Here is a 19,175-nt window from a genome sequence, read left to right on the forward strand (position 1 = left end):
TAAAAAACTCGTTTTTTAACAAAAGGGGAAAGAGAAACAAGAGAAAACAAAGCTTAAGTCTTGGAAAAAACCCTAAAAACCATATATAGTGTCTCTTGCGGACCGGGTCAGCCCATGACAAACTGGGTACTGACCCGGCTTCAAATGGGTCATGTCTCAAGAGTGCGACATGGTCAGGTGTTTCCCAAGTCGTAGGCCCAAGTCGCACAGCCAGAGAAGCAGCCTTGTGCGCCATAAATCCCTCAGCCTCAGTCGCATTCCTATCTAGGTGTAAACAGCGAATGTTTGTGCTGCTCAGGCCTGCGAGTTGGTCATCTTTAGTCCCAAGTCGCAGGCCCAAGTTGGTGTAAATTACGAACACATGTGCTACATGGTTCCACTTCATGTCCAACTCGCAGGCCTATCTAGCACAGCATTGTGGACTTAGTCAGATTTGATTCTGGAAGTCTCTACCTTGCTCAGAGTCTCCTTACACTCATCTCTAAAGTTTCAACTTGTTTCCAGAGCGTTGAACATTCATGGGTGCGAATTAATCAAGTCGCAGTACCGTATCGCACAACCTAAGACTTCTTGGACCACTTTGCATTCAGGGGAGGGTAACTTCCAGGATATGGATCCAAATGGCATAATTTCAACTGAATTGGAAAGAGGACTGAGATATCTCAAATCTTCATGACGGACCTGTAGACTGAATCGGTCTGGAAGCGCATCCATTGATTCGATCTGTCGCGAGATAAGTGTATCTTCCGGTGCGCTTAACTCTCATCTCAAGACTCCAAATCCATTGATTCGACCTGTTCTGGGACCGTGACTCGATCATCTCCAACTTTGGTGAAGGGTTTGGGTTCAGGTGACGTCGGCAAGGGCTCCGTTCCACCGGTTTTTTGATGCGCGTTGCTTTGGTTCTTTATCCGCTCCGAGACACGTACTGCTTCTTATCGCCGTAACTTTCGGCTCAAAACTGCAAATAGGACGATCTAAAGTTTTCTGGAAACTAGAATCGACGCTCTTGATTATGAAGACTCTGGTGGTTGAATCCTGGTGAAAGTCCTCCTTCTCAGGTGATCAAGTTGAGGGATGGTCTCTCCATGGATTTTGTCACAATTGCTCCCAATTAGCTCCAAATGACCTGTAAACACTCCAAAAGTGCAAAACTCTCTAGGACCTAATGCAATTCCTAACTAAAGACAAAAGCAAAGACAAATATATGTAAAACTACCTAAATGTATGCATGAGACTCAATATTTGGACAAAAATGCAATCCCAAACATGACAAAATATGAGTATATCACAAGTCCAAGAAGCTTAGTGATAACACCGTTTTTTTACAACTTTTATGGATCGTTTTGAAATACTTTTTCTATGTTTGTATGCTTTCAAGTGTTTTTATTTTGTTTTTCTAGTATTTGTAGTTTCAAGACTCTTTTCAGGAAACTTAGGAAAAAGCTTAACAAAATAGATAGAAGACCAGATTTGACCTCAGAGTCAAACCGTCAGAAGTTCACCCCCAAATGAAGACCTTCTCACCGTCTGATCCAGATCAAATTTGGAGACCTTAAAGATGGAACTACCAGCTTTCCAGCACACTTTACAGCATGGCAATCAAACGGTTTAATCAAAAGTTACGCGAAGAGCAAGATGTCCCGTAAACCAGCCGACAAGCATTCCTACCCGCGGCCAACACCCATTTTACACCAGTCCCGTCCTTTCCGACCGCGAAGAATGGTCTGTCCGACCCCGAAGCCCATTTTCAAGCTCAAAATGATTCCCTCATTTGGAAAAATCCTAAGTGACGCCCATAAATGACTTGAACACTATAAATACATGTTTTAGGAACCCTAAGTCGTATGCTCTTTTATGCTTAGGAATATTTTTAAGGTTTTTCAATACTTTTCTTTCTTTTAAGTTTAGGGAGATAGAGATTTATCTCTTGAATCCTCTTTGTTTCTTCTTCAATATCAATTTCTACTCAGCTTTTCAATACAATGTTTTTGCTTTCTTTAATCATGTCTGAGTAGTTTCATTGTTGGGTTTAAGAGATTTTCGATGGGGGCTATATATGTTCGATGAGGATTCCATTGGCTATTGAAGCCAAATCCTAGAACTTTTTCTTCTAAACTTATTTTTAATGCATGGGAGTAGCGTCATGAACTACAATCTGATCTCGGTCCTTGGTGTTGCGAAAGTATTCTTCCGAGGCTACATCTAGCTTGAGAAGATCAGATCAACCATAGGAGTGGGTATCTGTTTTAGCGTCATGAACTACAATCATAGATGTTTTAGGTTTTTTTTATTAGATATCTGTTTCATGCTTTAGACAGATAACAACTTTTAGCTGCTTATTTTCTTAGATTTATTAGCCTTTTTAGAGAAGCATTCTCGCCACTTTGTTCTTCAATAAGAGAAGCATTTCTTCATCTATTTTCTTTTACTTTATTGCTTTCTTTTAAAATCAATGATGATTTTAGCTCAGCTATATCTGAGTAGTTCCCTTTTTGTGTATAGGGCTATCGAAGGCGCTCTCATGGATCGATCAACACCTAGGTTGTTAGATTAGGAATATTGATATATCCATATTTTACCATGTTTTAGCATGGATTTCATATAGATTTTAGGTTTGTTTCATAAGCATGTCATAGTTTTCTTGTTGTTTGTGTATAGTTTGAGTCTAGATAGGGCTTTGCATTAGGTCCTATGAGTCTTGCATGTTTTGGAGTGTTTTCTAGGTGTTTTGGATGCACTTGGGAGATGAGAGTTGAGATTATTCGAGAAAATGTCTGAAAAATATGAAGAAGAAGAAGAATCAGTCAAAAATGGTTTATCGGCCATTTTTCTTACCGCAAGTAGCATTTCTCAGCCAAAACATTTAGCGCGACTAGCATTCCTCTGCCAAAAAGCTTACCGTGGTACGTGTTTCTCGGCCAAGTCTTTAATCCTGCTGACACACCTCAACGATTGACCGAGACGGTGGATTTCTAGTGGTCAGGAAGTTACACCCGTTTAAACGCGAGCCTGTCTCTCAGCCGGAATTCAGACCAAACCAAAGCGGCCCATATGAGAGTTTGTTCTTTATTAGAAATTAACAAAGTGATTTAGTCACATTAGAATAAATTAATGATCTAGCCATAATATTATGCAAGGGTTTGATTGTGCAAGTGTTTTAATATCATAGATCATATCTAGATTCACCTATATCAATGATATCACCAAAGGATTCATCTTTTTATCATTGTTAATTTTGGTAAGTTAATTATTTTGCTTAGTTTGCTTTCTTAATTTAAATTTAAGTCAATTAGATTGTTAGTTGAACTCAAAAAAATATGCTTGCTTTGATTAGGAAGTTCTATGGATCTTTAGTGATTGAAACTTATCCAATTTAGAGTGACAACTTTAATACTGCAAGGGAATGAGCTTATTAATGGATTGACATAAAGTAAAAATCTCTTTATCAGTTTGGCGCCATTACCGATTTGGATTAGCTTTCAATGTTAGCATTTTATATCTTTTTGAGACTAAACTTTTTTTTTCTTTTTTTATTTGTTCTGTTTCAATTGGTTACTTTTCTTTTCTTACATGTATAAGAACTTGAGAGGCCAAAGCATGTAGCTTGGAATGATGAACAACCAAGCTCCAAGAGTGCCAAGGTGGATTGGGGCTGATGATACACCAAATGCTTGGAATGATACATCTTCTCAGCTCCAAAACAACTCCAGAGTACCTGAATAACAACTCCAAACATGCAAGACCCACTTGGACCTAATGCAAAGCCTATGAAAACTAGAACAAGGGCGAATACTAAAGAAATCTATATAAATGCATGCATGAGACTCATTCTTTGGACCAAAAATGCATCCTAAACATGCAAATATATGAATATATCAACTCCCCCCCCCTACACTTATCCTTTGCTTACTCTCAAGAAAACAAGAATAAATGAGAGAGAGAGGTTGAATGCTTGGGAGTTCATATTCCAAAGAGAAAGATTATCACTAAAAGAATTCAAAAATCATTGTCTAAGTTATTAGTTATAAAATTCAATTACAAGAAAACACTCTGAATGCACCAAGTCTGAATGCATCAAGTCCAAACCCCAAACACAGATATTCTTATCCCCTAGTGCTTTAACATTCATCAAGTGATTTCATGTGGATCAAAATGGTGCATATTCAAAAAAATATATGGCTAAGGGTGAGGTTATGAGATCAAAATGATCTCATTCAATGTATATGTGGGTTGAATTCAGCACAGGGGATCTCTCTTTGAATGATCAAACTTTGGCAGAATGCTAAAGGTAAAACGCAACCAATGCATACAAGGGCAACAACTCATCTACCCCCACTACGTAAAATGCTTCTAACCCAAAGTCTCACACTTAATCCAACCATTTTGCAGCTTTTATAGTTTTTGTCCTTCACACCAAGCACTGTCTTTGTAGACCCAAATCTGTAGTGCTAAGAATGCACCAGTAGGAGGAGTGTAGTGAGAACCTAAAAATTCCCTCTGGTTCTTGTGGTGTCTGGTGAATGGTTTTAAACCAAAACCCAAGAGATCCATGTCGGCTAAGTGAACAACCCCAGTGTTTTTTTTGGTGAAAAATATATGGCACAAAGTCTTGTGTGCATATCGTACTGTTGGGTTCCTGATACAAGAGCTTTTGCATCTTCCACCTCTGTAGACTCGAAAGGGAATGGTGTCCCACATGCCATCAATCTCATGATCAGGATAGAAAAACTTGGTAGTCTCCTCTCCTTCCACTCTTGTAAACTCGAAGATCTAATCATGTTCTATTAAGGTTACTTGATATTCTTGTCCCTTGATGGAAAACTCCATGTGCCCAAGACCATTGCCCTTGATTCTCTTCACATCTCTATTTCCATAGATGAAAACATTTAGTAATGCAAGAAAATCCTGATTCACCTCTTCATATGCCACTTCTTCCATCTCAAAGAACCAAGACCCATGTTGTTGAAGATAAGCTTCACTTCTTCAAGGATCCCCATCTCCACTAACAGCTTATTATCAGGAAATCTTGCTTGCATCATCTTTGCTCTCCTGAAATGTCTCAGATAATCGGCAGTAGTGGGTTCCAAGAGTTTAGGTTTCTCAGCTTTCTTGGCTTTCTTAGCCACTTGAACAGCACCCTCCTTATCGCTCTCGGTGTTTTCATCATCAGCAGCAACAATCTTCTCCTTGCATTTACTCTTGGAGATAGAAGCCACAACAAGTGCTCTCTCATTTTTCCTTGAGTTGGGATTGACAACAAGTGCCTTTTCATTGCTCTTGGAAGTCTATTTATCTGCTGGCTCCTTGTTGTCCTTCTTGTTGGTTTTTCTTGCTCCAACAGCTCTGTTAGATGCTGGTGCTGATTCACTCTCTCCTGCTGCCTGACTCCTCTTCTCTTCTGCAATAAAAGCTGTTATTTCAGTCATCCTACAACACTTAGAAGCAAGTGAGTAAAAAGAGACTTTGAACAATGCCAATTTGCAAAAATCGATTTTCTAAAATTATGAAGTCACGTGGTTTCTTGAATCATGAATCATCAGACAAGTTAAAACAATGCTAAGGACCTAAATATCTAGCAAAAATCCATCAGAATTCAAAAATCCTCAAAAAATCGATTTTTTCCAAGTTTGGTTCAAAAATGTTGATTGTTCAAGAACACAAATTTATCTAAGACTGCTGTTTAATCTAACCGCCTAGAAAATTAAAATGAATCCCAAGGCACCTAAAAATCATGGAAAATTCAAGTTCAAGAAACCACAAAAATCATGGAAAATATGAGTTTTAACAGATGAAATACCTTGAGATTAAAATGCTTAGAGTAAAATGCGGTTATGAAACAAGATTAAGAGCAGGAAATCGATTTTAATTAATTTTGAATCAAGTAATTTGGCCAAGAATCGAGTGAGTTATGGTGAAATGATGTGCAGAGAGTGAGTAAAAAAGAACCAAACCCGGGTTTTGGAGGAGAAAAAGTCGTGTGGGTTGGGATCAGGCTATGGACCCCTGGTCAATTGATCTTCTTTGACTAGTCAACACTTTTTACCAGCTTGCCATGCCTCTTTTCTCCCATGGCCGCCATACCGTGTCACCATTTTCTAGATTTTTGCTCTATATTTCAACCGGCCAGGCCTAAACTTGTACAGTGACCATTTTTATGGATCACTTTAATGACTTAAAACAAAAGCGCTTAATGGGAGGCAACCCATTTAGGTACTCTTTCTTTTACTGTTCTTTTCCTTTTTACAATTTATGTTTCCTTTTTCTTTTAAGTTTCAGGTATTTTTTATAAAACAAAAACACAAAAAATCAGAAAATTAGAAAACCCGAGAAAGACGGAGAGGTTTTTAGCTGCTCGGCCGGGCAGAAACCTGAAAGTTGGACGAAAGCTGCAGGAAAATGGGCCGCGGGTCGCGGTCGCGGCCAACCGACCCGTGGCCTACGCATCATTGACCGCAGCACCGTGAATCTGATCGCGGCCAATGCCATCTACACCGCGGTCGCGCGTCTCCTGACTGCGGCCGTTGGTCTTTGAGACGGGACCTCAGATTTCCGCTGCTTTTCAAAGGTTCCTGGTGATTCTCGATGATTCCCAGAACATTCCCAGAAAAGCCGTTAAGATTTTTCGTAAGTTTTAAATCCCCTGTTGCGTACAAGACAAGAAAGGTAAGTTCCCGCAAGCTTTTGAATTTTCGGAAATTTCCCGTTTTTGTTACAAAAACGCTTTTTAAAGAAAGGAAATGCACTTTTTGGATCAAAACTCCTTTTTCTCTTCTCTTCCAAAAGACTTGGAGATTTAGGAGATAGAACATCTTTTTCAATTCTTAAGCTTTTTAAGAAATTCTTGGCCCAAACCTCACTCTTTTTCAAAGCTGATTTCAAATCTGTCATCAAATCTCTCTTTCCAGCAGGGTATGAAGCTCAAACTCGCCATTTTTAATTGATTTTGTAATTTAGGGTTTTCTTAAAAAATCCAAATCTTGGTTTATTAGTGGTGGAAATAGCTTAAGAACAATAGATTATCCTTCTAGGTTATCCGAAAATCGATTTTAACACATAGCTTAAGAGGAATTGAGATTTTTGAAATTTGGATTCTACATGCTTTATAAAAATTGAATTTGAAACAGCAAAATTGATTAATTTGATTTAGTATTGTGTGATTAGTAGTGACTAGTACTAGGTAACCCATAGATTTGACATGGAATTTGCTCACTTAAACCAATTTTTAAAAGATTTCTATGTTGAGAACATCAAAAATCCGAATCTGGTCATGAACTACTCGATTTCTTCGATTTAATATCAATTATGTTTGCTTGTGGTTTTAAGTAATCTCCTGATACTATGATTAGTATAACTGATCGCTAATGTGTTAAAATCAGCATCCATATTCACTCTTTTTCCAAGAATCATCTTGTCTCTTAGGAAAAATGGAACAAACCAGATCACGAAGAAGCCGTTGCACTGGTCACAGCTCTGAGGAAATTCCCGATTATAGTACTCTTGGAGAGTACATGCTGAACCAAGCCAGACCGAGAAGAAGAAACTATGTGATGAGGCTGCTCCAGCACTCAAGAGCCACCACAAATTCGATATATTGGGAAATAAACCAACTCGAGAGTGGACTATGCAACACGTTTCAAGAAGCTGAACATCAAACCAACGCCCTGCATTGATTATCATACACTCGAGATGCTTGGGATTAGAGAAGATGTAATCTGGTACATCAATGTGCTTAAGCTGAGATCCTACATGGAGCTGAACCTTCCAAGTTATCCCGAGATAGTCCGCGAGTTCTTAGTAACTGTCACCCTCCACCACACGAAGAGGAGAAACCCCAGAGCATCTGATGGCATCTAGTCGTTCTCTATCCGCGGACAGACTTACTCACTCACCATTTCTGCAATTTTTGAAGCTCTTAAGCTTCCGTACACCGATGGCATTTACCTCGAAGAAGAACCTGATTTTGATTTATGGAGAGAGATGGGTCATGGCGTCTATGATAGCGGGATATCCAAGTCAGCCCTTCTTACTCATCCTGCAGTGAGAGTTGTGCACAAACTCCTAGCACACAGGATTTTCTCTAGAGCCAACATGGGATGTGTTTTGAAAACCAAGCTCATTACACTTCAGATGCCATTTATGGAAGACCCACGACTTGCATGTTTTGCCTGGATCATAGCACGGAACATGGTGAAGGTGAAGCATGATTTACATGGTTGCAAGGACGCTACTCCAGCTTATGGGAGCGCTATTACCTAAATGTATGATAATCTACTCCAACTCGCTATTACAGGCTGTAGGCTTTGATTTCTCATCTGATGATCCACTTCCCGACGTCTGGTATGACCTACTCTATCTCTCTCGCGATCACTCTATCTCTCGTGCCACTTTCGATCCAGACAGGTTCGGTTACAAGTATAGCAATGGCACCAAGGAGCACTGAGTCTGTTTACCCTCAGCATCAGTCCCGAGATTGTGTAACGGAGGACGTCCGCGATGGACTTCGGACCTGATGAGTTTTTACCCTCTGTGGCTCGTCTACTATGCACCATCAGGCAACACATAGTGGCCAAGGCAAAGCTCGACGCAGCTGCAGCTCGTGCTCACTTTCAGCCATCTATTTCGACCGGCCACACTTCATCGTCGACACTGTGACACACACATTCTGACCTGGAGCGCAGAGTTGAGAGACAAGGATGACGCTTTGAGCGCGTTGACACCTTCTTACAGGAGCAGCACCAGTTTGAAGCAGACACATCGGAGGATGAGTGATTGATCAGCACTTCATTGTCATTTGACAGCCATCACGGTTCTATCATCATTTTCCTTTCTTTTATCCTATTTTATTTTCGCTTTTATTCACCATCTTCTCACCAACTTTTTCACACTGGGGACAGTGTGATTTAAGTCTGGGGGAGGATGTCTATCCGTACTGATCATTTTCTTGCTTTGTGACCTATTCGACCTTAAGTATTTTAATATGTAACCTATTCGACCTTAGGTATTTTTCAGGAATTTTTGACACAAAAATATGATGATTTAGACCTGTACGCTTCTACATTACGCATGATAGCTCATTTTTGGTTAGCACTAGACTAGACGGTAACTAGAGTACTTGCGCTACGAACTCCCACCAGAGGACTTCTATTCATGGAGATTCTTTCCGACATGATATACTAGCTCATTTTATTTGACCTTAATATTGGTATCTAATTTTCTCATCATTGATTTTAGGCAGGCATCGAGATATACATCTAGGACGTCTTTTATTTCTGCATTTGGGCCGTTATTTCTGCATGAAGGTTCTGACATGGGCCTAAATGAACGAGTCCAATTGCGGTTAGAATTAATTAGGGTTTATGCTATAAATAAGCATGATAACCTAATCTCTGATATAATTTTTGAACTTTCTGTCTCTGTAATAATATCAGTCTCCTTTGCCCGTGGACGTAGCCACCACATCATTGGTGAACCACGTTAATTCTGTGTGCAATCTTTTCGTGTACTGTTTTCTTCTTGCATCCGTTACAACACATTTCAAAGAATGATGCTAAACCCATATTTTGCAAAATGTGCTTACCATCATCGAGAATCTCCAGCTTGCTCAACAGTTCAATATTAGGGAATCGACCTTGAGCCACTTGCGCCTTGTTAAACTGTTGCAAATACTCTCCAGTTGTGAGCAAGTGATATTCTTCAAACGCAGCTTTTGGCTCCTTCTTTGCCTCTTCAGTACACTTGGGAACAGGTTCAGGTGCAGCTTCTCTTGCAACCGTGGCCTCAGCTCTCTCATCATCAGGTGCTAAAGCTATCTGTTTTCCTTTCGTCTTTGGCTCTGGCACCACTACAAGCGCAAGCTCATCGTTCCTAGCTCGCTTAGCAGCTGGCTCGTCATCGGCTCTCTTGGTGCCTTTAGAGGATTTCTTGCTTGCTCCCCCAGGTCTTTCTGAGGCCACAGCCTTGCCTTTGTTAACCTTCTTCTGGACTTCTTTCTTCTGAGCTAGGGTCGCTGTTCTCTCAGTCATCTGCAAGAGAATCCTCAAAAAGAGAATAAGCACCAAGTATAACTCGCTAAAGACAAGCTTCAAAAAAATGAAAAAGAGCATAGATTTCTCAGAAACTAATAGCTCAATGGATTATCAGGCTCAGAATGATCAAGAAATAGTCATATCAGTTACTAAACACAGAGGAAAGCAAGCAACTCAGCCGAGAAACCATTTCACCATTAAAGCCGATTTAAAGCACAATTTCTCATGAATTTTAAAAACTCAAGAATAGGGGACTTTCAATGCAAGAACCGGGCTGGAGTCTCTTTTCCAGCTGGCGGTTGGAGTGTTTTGGCACTGGTCCCCCCTTCCTCAAAGACCGCAGTCGTTGACTGCGCCTAAAAATGCATTAACTGAGCGTTTAAAGTCGTTTTGCCGCATAAAGCCTTTAAAATGCCGCGGTGTGGATAAGGCGAGGGCCGTACAACCTTGACGGTATTTTCCTGGGTTAGAAACAAGAGGCCTCGGTATGGTCCACCCCGAGGGCCCCAGACCTAGGGCTTATAGCTCATGCTAACACAGAATTTGAACTTGACCCTCAAGCATTTTCCATTGACCGCTAAACCTTTTTCTTTGACTTAAGTGTTCCCAAATGTTCTGTTTTTGCTTATACTCGCTACCAGGCACCTCGGCAAGCTCCACCACGAGGGAATCACACCGAGGGTGTTTGCTTCTAGGTAGAACACTTGGTGCTTGGGGGTTTAAGCATCTTGGCCTCGGTGTAAACAATTCGCGGTCTCAATGCGGGGTTTTCAACTGTTTCTTTTTGGACATGAGGCCTCGGTGTCTGTATACCGAGGTGTCTACACCAGGGACCTTCCCCCACACTTAGTCTTTTGCACTTTTCTTCTTCTTCTCACACGGCCCCGGTGTTATTAAGACGAGGAGTTTGGCCGAGGTTTTAAGTATTTCACACGGTATAAGGTGACCACGGTATGATTATACCGAAGTTCGATACCGAGGCCCAAAGATATCCTGTCTTAAAATACAAGGCTGTGACTTTTAAAGACCTTCTTCCACTTGTTCTTTCAAGTTTCACACCTATAACACTGCTTATACCTGAAATCACTCAACAAAACCTTCAAAAAGCTCCATATAAACATAAAAGAAAGATAAAAAAGAAATATATACAAGGATAAGCTTGGGGTGTCTCCTAAAGGCACTTTGTTTAACATCTCTAAGTTTGATTTTTCATACCTTTTCAGGATGTTTAGGGTTCAAGAAGAGGCACTGAGGTAGCTTCCTCTTTGATCTCTGATACCAGCTACTGTTTCACCCTCTGACCGTTCACAACAAAGCCTTGTCCATCTTTACCCTCTAACACAACGGCTCCATATGGTCTCACTTTAAGAACTTTAAACAGTCCTAACCATCTAGACTTGAGTTTTCCAGGGAACAACTTAAGTCTAGAATTGAACAACAGAACTTGGTCCCCTTCTTTGAACTCTCTCTTTTGTATCTTCTTGTCATGAGGCACTTTGGTCTTCTCTTTATAGAGTTTGGAGCTCTCAAAAGAGTCTAGCCGTATCTCCTCAAGTTGATGAAGCTGTAGAACCCTTTTCTCTTGAGCGGTCTTGATGTCAAAGTTCAGTAGCTTGACTGTCCACAAGGCTTTGAATTCCAACTCAATCGGTAAGTGACAACTCTTCCCATACAACAAGTTAAACGGTGAGGTGCCTATGGGGGTTTTGTAAGCGGTTCTGTAAACCCAAATAGCATCATCGAGTTTCTTGCTCTAGTCTTTTCTTGAGTTGTTCACCGTCTTCTCTAGGATCGCCTTGATCTACCTGTTTGAAACCTCAACTTGGCCACTGGTCTGAGGGTGATAAGGACTAGCCACCTTGTGCTTGACACCGTGTTTCTTTAACAAGCCTTCACGGGTCTTATTGATAAAGTGGCTGCCCCCATCGCTGATTACAACTCTTGGTACTCTAAACCGTGGAAAGATGATGATTTTGAACATAGTCTACGGAAAGATGAGTAGTTTGTGGGACTTGAAATCGCTTCAACCCATTAATATACATAGTCTACGGCCACCAAAATGTATTGGTTACCGTGTGAGGAGATAAATGGCCCCATGAAGTCTATTCCCCAACAGTTGAAGACCTCCACCTAAAAGATTGGATTCTGAGGCATTTCACTTCTCTTAGAGATGTTACCATGCCTTTGACACGATTCACAGTTTGAGACAATAACTTGGGCATCTTTGAACATCGTCGGCCACCAAGAACCACATTGTAACACTTTAGCAACCGTTTTAAAAGTTCCCAAATGCCCACCATAAGCAGAACCGTGGCATTCTTGTAACACAGGCTGGACCTCCTCCTCAGCTAAGCACCTTCTATAAAGATGATCTTTAAAGAACTTTTTCCTCTGATAAGAATCCAACTCAGGTGGCTCTAAACCGCATGAGAGGTAGCTAACAAGATCAGCAAACCATGGGAGGCTCCTCTCTCTGATTGTATTGGCTTCTTCAACCTCCAAGTAAGACCTGATCACCATTAGATGATCCTCAGGTAAAGAATTATCTAAAGGTACTTCTTAGTCCACTCTTTACCGTGAGAGATGGTCGGCAGCTCCATTCTCAATGCCCTTCTTGTCTTGCACCTCCATATCAAATTCATGTAAGAGCAGAACCCACCTTAGAAGCCTCGGCTTAGCATCCTTTTTGGTCATGAGATACCTCAAAGTCGCATGATCTGTGTACACAACAACCTTTGAACCCACATGGTAACTCCCGAATTTGTCAAATGCAAACACAATGGCCAGCATCTCTTCCTCAGTCGTTGTATATTTCTCTTGAGCCGAGTCTAAGGTGCGGCTTGCGTAATAGATCACCTGCAACCTCTTGTCTTTCTTTTTGCCTAAGACTGCTCCTACAGCGTAATAAGATGCATCTATCATCACCTTAAATGGCAAAGACCAATCGGGAGCCTGCACTATTGGTGCACTAACAAGGGCTTCTTTGATCTTTAGAAATGCCTCCATGCACTCCTCATCGAACAAGAACTCAACTTCCTTGCAAAGCGACCTTGTTAGGGGCCGAGTTATCTTAGAAAAGTCCTTAATAAACCTTCTATAGAAGCCGGCGTGCCCCAAAAAGCTCGTTATCCCGTTTACTGAACTTGGAGGCTGCAAATTCACCATGACCTCCATCTTGGCCTTGTCAACCTCTATACCAGCCTCAGACACTTTATGACCGAGCACAATGCCCTCCTGTACCATGAAATGGCACTTCTCCCAGTTCAAGACCCGCTTGTGCTCCTCACATCTTTTCAAGACCTGTGACAAATTAGCAAGACAATCGGAGAAGGAGGAACCATAGAAAGAGAAATCGTCCATAAGAACCTCTACCTTCTCTTCAATAAGGTCAGAAAAAATGTGCATCATGCACCTTTGGAAGGTCGCAGGAGCATTACATAGGCCAAAGGGCATGCGTCTATATCCATATGTTCCATACGGGCATGTGAATGTAGTTTTCTCTTGGTCTCGGGGATCTATTAGTATTTGAAAGAAACCCGAGTACCCATAAAAAACCAGAAGTAGGGATGGTTAGCTAGCCTCTCAAGCATCTGATCTATGAATGGCAATGGAAAATGATCCTTTCTAGATGCTGAATTAAGCTTTCTGTAATCAATACACATGTGATGACCGGTTATAGTTCTTGTGGCTATTAGCTCAACCCTCTCATTCTTTACCACCGTGACACCACCTTTCTTGGGCACCACATGGACAGGAGATACCCACCATGATTCAGAGATTGGGTATATTATCCCTGCCTCAAGAAGCTTGAACATCTCATTCTTAACCACCTCCTTAAGGTTCAGGTTAAGACGTCTTTGATGCACAATAGATACATAGATTGGTCTTCTCGGTGGATCCCGTGGGTACAAATATCAGGAGAAATGCCTCTAATATCGGCCAAAGAATAACCTATCGCTCTCCTGAACTTTCTAAGCTCGCTAAGCAATGCATGTTCTTCATGAGGTAACAGGTTATCGTTTATGATTACGAGATATGAAGAGTTTGAGCCAAGTAACGCATACCTGAGCCCTGTTGGTAGAGGCTTGAGCTCAACAGGGGTTGCCTTTGTCTAATCCTAATCTGCGTCAAAGCTATATTGCTCTTTGACAGCTCCCTCGGCATTGGTCTTCTCTCGCGGTCTACCACTGCCCTCGGCTTCTGATGCCGCGGCCATGCAACCCCGAGGTGTCTTCCTAACTGTATTGGACCCTCTGATGTCCAAAACCTCGGGACGCTCTGCTTAAGCTCCAAGAATCTCGTCTCAGCTTAAAGTTCCCTCGACTGATCCAAGAACCGCTTGTACACCTCGCTCTCTTCATTCAAGAACCCGTGTTCAGTTTGTTTCCTTGTCAAGACCACTTGTAGTGGGTCTTCTGCGTTTAATTCCTCAAGGAGCTCATCAGCTAGCTCCTCCATGGTTTCGATGTAGAAGACCTGACCTCCAATGGTCGGTTTCTTCATCATTTCCTTCACATCGGACTTCATGGTCTCATAACCGATGTGCAGCTCGATCATGCCTCCTCTCACGTCAATGATCTCCCCTGCTGTTGCCAAAAAGGGTCTCCCCAAGATGATGGGATTAATCGGCCCTTCATCCATTTCTAAGACTATAAAGTCTGTGGGGATCTCAATCTCACCAATCCTCAAGGGCAAGTCTTAAAGTAAACCGATTGGTAGCCTCACTGATCGATCCACAAGAACAAGAGAGATTCTTGCCGGTTAATAGCTCTTAAACCCAAGTCTTTTAGCAACTGAATAGGACATTAAGCTCACAGAAGTTCCAAGTCACACAAACAGCTTGAATACTTCAATGGACCGATCGCACATGGTAAAGTGAAGCTACCAGGGTCTGATAAATTTCTTGGCACTGTTCTTCTCTGAATAATGGCACTGCACTCATGACTCAAGATGACCATCCCTTAAAGTTCCTTTGTCTTGTTAAGTATCGCGTCCTTTAGAAACTTTCCAAACTGTGGTATAGCTATAAGAGAATCTATGATCCGCAATGTCATCTGAGTATTCTCTAAGTGCTTTTCAAACACTGCCTTTGCCCTGTCTAAGATTTGTTTCTTGAATCACCCTGGAAAGGTATCTTACGCTGATAAGGAGGTGGTGGAACATAAGGCTTTTCAAGCTCAGGTGCCTTCTCCACCTCTTTAGCCTTGTCTTTAACCGGTTCTTTCTCTAAAACCTCATCCTCTTGCTCGTTCTTTGAGGCTGCCTCCCCACCGATCTGCTCATTGTCCTCAATGAGATTTTTCTTAGGCTCAGGAGCTTGTAGCTCTTTTCCACTTCTCAAACTGATGGCACTAACATATTCTTTAGGATTTGGTTCCGGTTTTCCAGTTTAATCTGGTCCTCTTGATGATGTGGAAGCTTGATTCTGCTAAAGCTCCCTGATATCTTGTTGCATGCACGCATACTGACTCTTTACTCTTTGACCCTGTAGCAACTGCTGTAGAAGCCCACACATATCTGGTCTCATCTGACTCTGAACTGGTGCCTACTGCTGCTGGTGCTGACCCATCGGTTGTGGACTGAACCCTGGTGGATATTTATATTGCTGCGGTTGGCTGTTGTAGTTACTGCCTTGAGCCGTTCGCTGCTGCTGTCCATAGCTCTGTTGTTTCCCACTAAACAGCTGCTTTGGCTGAAAACTATTCTGAAATTGAGGTGTAGGAGCATATTCTGTTGGTGTTGCTGAGCAGGGCACACTTGATCTTGTGGATTTGCTACATTGGGGTTGCGGTATAAGAGGTTCTGATTGGTTCCATAGTTGTTGAACCGCTGATACCTTTGTTGATTCCCAATATAGTTGATCTCTTCTTGTATGAGACCATCATCATTTACATAATTATAGCTCGGCCCTTGCTCATCAAACTCGCCTACAAAGTGAATTGGCTTTTGTGTAGCCACAAGCACTTTTTCTAGCTTGTTTTGTAGCTCCCTGATGTCTTTTTCCATACGTAACTCTTTGCTAGACCCTTCAGATCGATTAGCCCGGTCGAAATCCTCACCATAAGTATCGTTTGACATCGCAAGATTCTCCACTAGCTCCATTGCTGCGTTGATCTCCTTGCCAAGAAATTTCCCATTTGATGCTGTATCAAGTTGGTTCCTTATCTTTGGAAGGGCACCTAGGTATAGAGTACTAAGAAGAGACGCCTCCGAGAAGCCGTGGTGTGGACACTGGTTAGTGTAGCTTCTAAACCGCACCCAAGCTTCACCGAAGCTTTCATTGGTGTGTTGTGTGAATCTTGAGATTTGATTTCTGAGCTTAGCCGTTTTGGAAGTGGAGAAAAACTTTGAGAGAAAAGCTAGCTTGCATTGCTCCTAGGTCTGTATTGTTCCCCTTGGAAGATTCGTCTCCCATTGGTGTGCTTTATATCTTAAGCTGAAGGGAAACAATCTCAGTTTGAAGCTGTCCTCTGATACAACATTTATCTTGGTGAGATCGCAAACCGGTCGAACTGGTCAAGGTGCTCTAAAGGATCCTCCATGGGCAAACCGTGAACCTTGGATTATTGCACCATATTGAGCAGGGAGGCTTTAACTTTGAAGTTGTTGTTTTGCACAGGTGCAGCTTGGATCCCTGCTCTATACTGATGTCCATTTGCTCGGTCGTTTTCACCAACAAAACCTGGTGGAGGTGGCCTTTGAGCTTGCGGCTACGGCTGAGGAACTTGCTGTGCCTGTTGCTCATTGCGGTTGGCCTGCTATTGGTTTTGCTGATCCTGCCTCTCATTGCGCTGAGCCATGTTTTCATTTACATATACCTGTTGTTCGTTCCTCTCGGCCTGCGGTTGGTTTAGATGAGCCTGGTGCTCGGCTTCTTGAGCCTGTTGCTCTATCCTCTCTTGATCAGCCATACCCAACCGTTCCTGATGCAAAGCCCTCTCTCTAGCTCTTCTCTCAAGCAAGTTAATGTTATTGTTGTAAGGCTGAGGTGGCTCTGAGCTTCTGGAGCGAGTTCGCATGTACTTGATTACTCAAAGACAAAACTTGAAAACGATCAGTTATAACAAGAAAGATAAAGGCTTGATCTCAAGAACAAGCAAAAACTAATGCTATCCACAAGTTGGCAATGGCGCCAATTGATAACTAAGACTTTTTAAGTCTTGTGCAAGGGTTATCAATCCCTTTTGATTGTAGTAATGAAGAGGTGTCAATCCATGCTTGTGGTAGACACTAGTTTAAGATGCTTATATCTTAAGTCAAGCGCAATCAAGAAATGGGTTTTGATTACCTAAACTACTTAAAGTGCAAGCAAGAACAGAAATGAACAAAGATAAGAGATTTAAGCTAAGCAAAGATGAAAATAAATAAACAAAGATAGCAAAACAGATAATCGGATGATGATATGAAATGATGAAATAGAGGTCTTAGACAGGATAAAGGACTCGGGTGCTTCCATGCTAAATCAGCGAGTAAATGAAGCAAAATGATCAAGCAACTTCAATTAACATGAACTCAAAGACAAGATAACCCTCTCATGAAGGCATTAAACTTCTATGCTAATCCTCTTTCATACCAAAATCCCTTTTGAGAAGCATGAATCAGCAAGCATTAAGAATCAGTTCAATAAGTCATTTAAGAGAAGCAAACTATCATTATCATGATGAAAGACTCTTAAACCTCTAACTAAACCTGGTTCAGGTATTTCAGCGAACACTTCTCAGGCGTGAAATACCTCAGATCTAGACCAATGTGATGTTCATGGATCCAGCATAGAGATCGGTTTAGTAGAGAATGAATGATGCAGATCCAGAACCTAAACTCGCTAATCTAGCATTTCAGCACCCTAATCTACCTATCTAAAACCTCATAATGAAACTACTCACTAATCATGAAGAGCACACTTAATCCTTTGCAAGATGTGATTCTAGACATGATTAGAAGCTTTTATGATGATGAAAAGAAATGAAAGAGAACAAGATCTTTACGTAAAAACGAGATATCTGATTAAAGAGGCAAGTTTTCACAAAAGAGGCATGATAAAACAGGATAAGAGATAAGATAAGTAGGGTTTTAGTCCTAAAAACTATATATAGTGAAGCTAAGTGCTGCGGATCAATCCGGAACAAACCGGGTACTGAACTAGTCTTCTTGGGTGCATGGGTGAGGTCCCCGGTGTGTGAGAGTCCAATTCTGAAGTGTAGACGTCGAGGGCTGCACGTGAGCAAATATCAAGATGAAGAACTCATGAAGAACTCACCAAGAACATGAATGAACCCTAGTCTTTGATTCATCTTCACGTGTCCTCGTTAGATCAGCTTGTTCTTGAATCTGGGTTTGTGACAAGGGACCTCAGCATAGCCATGCCGAGGGGCTTGGTAGTCGAGGGGGCAAGGGAGATGAGGTCCGACATGCAATGCCGAGGTCTTGAGGCCGAGGTCTAGTTCCAACACTTAGTCATTTTCAGCCTGTCTTCTCAGCATGTGTGCCTCGGTCTTGATTCACCAAGGGGTTAGCACGAGGTCTGGACCAAAAATCTTCAAGGAACAGGACTCGGCTTAGGCAATGTCGAGGGAACGACACCGAGGTCTGTATCGTAAATATTCGAAGCATGTATTAACCCGCTTGTTTCCTGGTTGAAATAACTTTCAGCGAATGACTCCAAATGACTTGAAACCAATTCCACGATCAAGACTACTCATTCAGCTCAAGCTAGAGATGAAGAAGCAGAGAGCTACTACAACCGTGATGGTCACTCTTCTCTAATTAGTGAAGAAGACATAGGTGTGGAAGAGGAGGCATGATAACACCGTATTTTGACCACTTTTATGGATCGTTTTGAAATACTTTTTATATGTTTTTAATTTCTTTTAAGTACTTTTATCACGTTTTTCTAGTATTTGTAGTTCCAAGACTCTTTTCAGGAAACTTAGGGACAAGCTTAACAAAATAAATAGAAGACCAGATTTTAGCTCCGAGTCAAACCGTCAGAAGTTCACCCCCGATTGAAGGCCTTCTCACCGTCTGATCCAGCTCATATTTGGAGATCTTAAAAGATGGAAGTATCAGCTTTCCATCACACTTTTCAGCCTTGAAATCCAACGGTTCAATCAAAAGATACGCGAAGAGCAAGATGTCCCGTAAACCAGC

The 19,175-nt window shown here is 41.6% G+C and overlaps 1 non-coding gene across 1 annotated transcript; it reads left to right on the forward strand.

Moving 5' to 3' along the window:
- Window positions 1-16,242: 16,242 nt before the first annotated feature.
- On the forward strand, window positions 16,243-16,349 carry LOC112085523. Its single transcript, XR_002898827.1, has one exon. It is a non-coding gene; the product is annotated as a small nucleolar RNA R71 (small nucleolar RNA).
- Window positions 16,350-19,175: the final 2,826 nt, after the last annotated feature.

The sequence above is a fragment of the Eutrema salsugineum genome, unplaced genomic scaffold, assembly GCF_000478725.1.
Source record: "Eutrema salsugineum unplaced genomic scaffold, Eutsalg1_0 scaffold_3, whole genome shotgun sequence".
In the NCBI taxonomy this organism is placed as follows: Eukaryota; Viridiplantae; Streptophyta; class Magnoliopsida; order Brassicales; family Brassicaceae; genus Eutrema; species Eutrema salsugineum.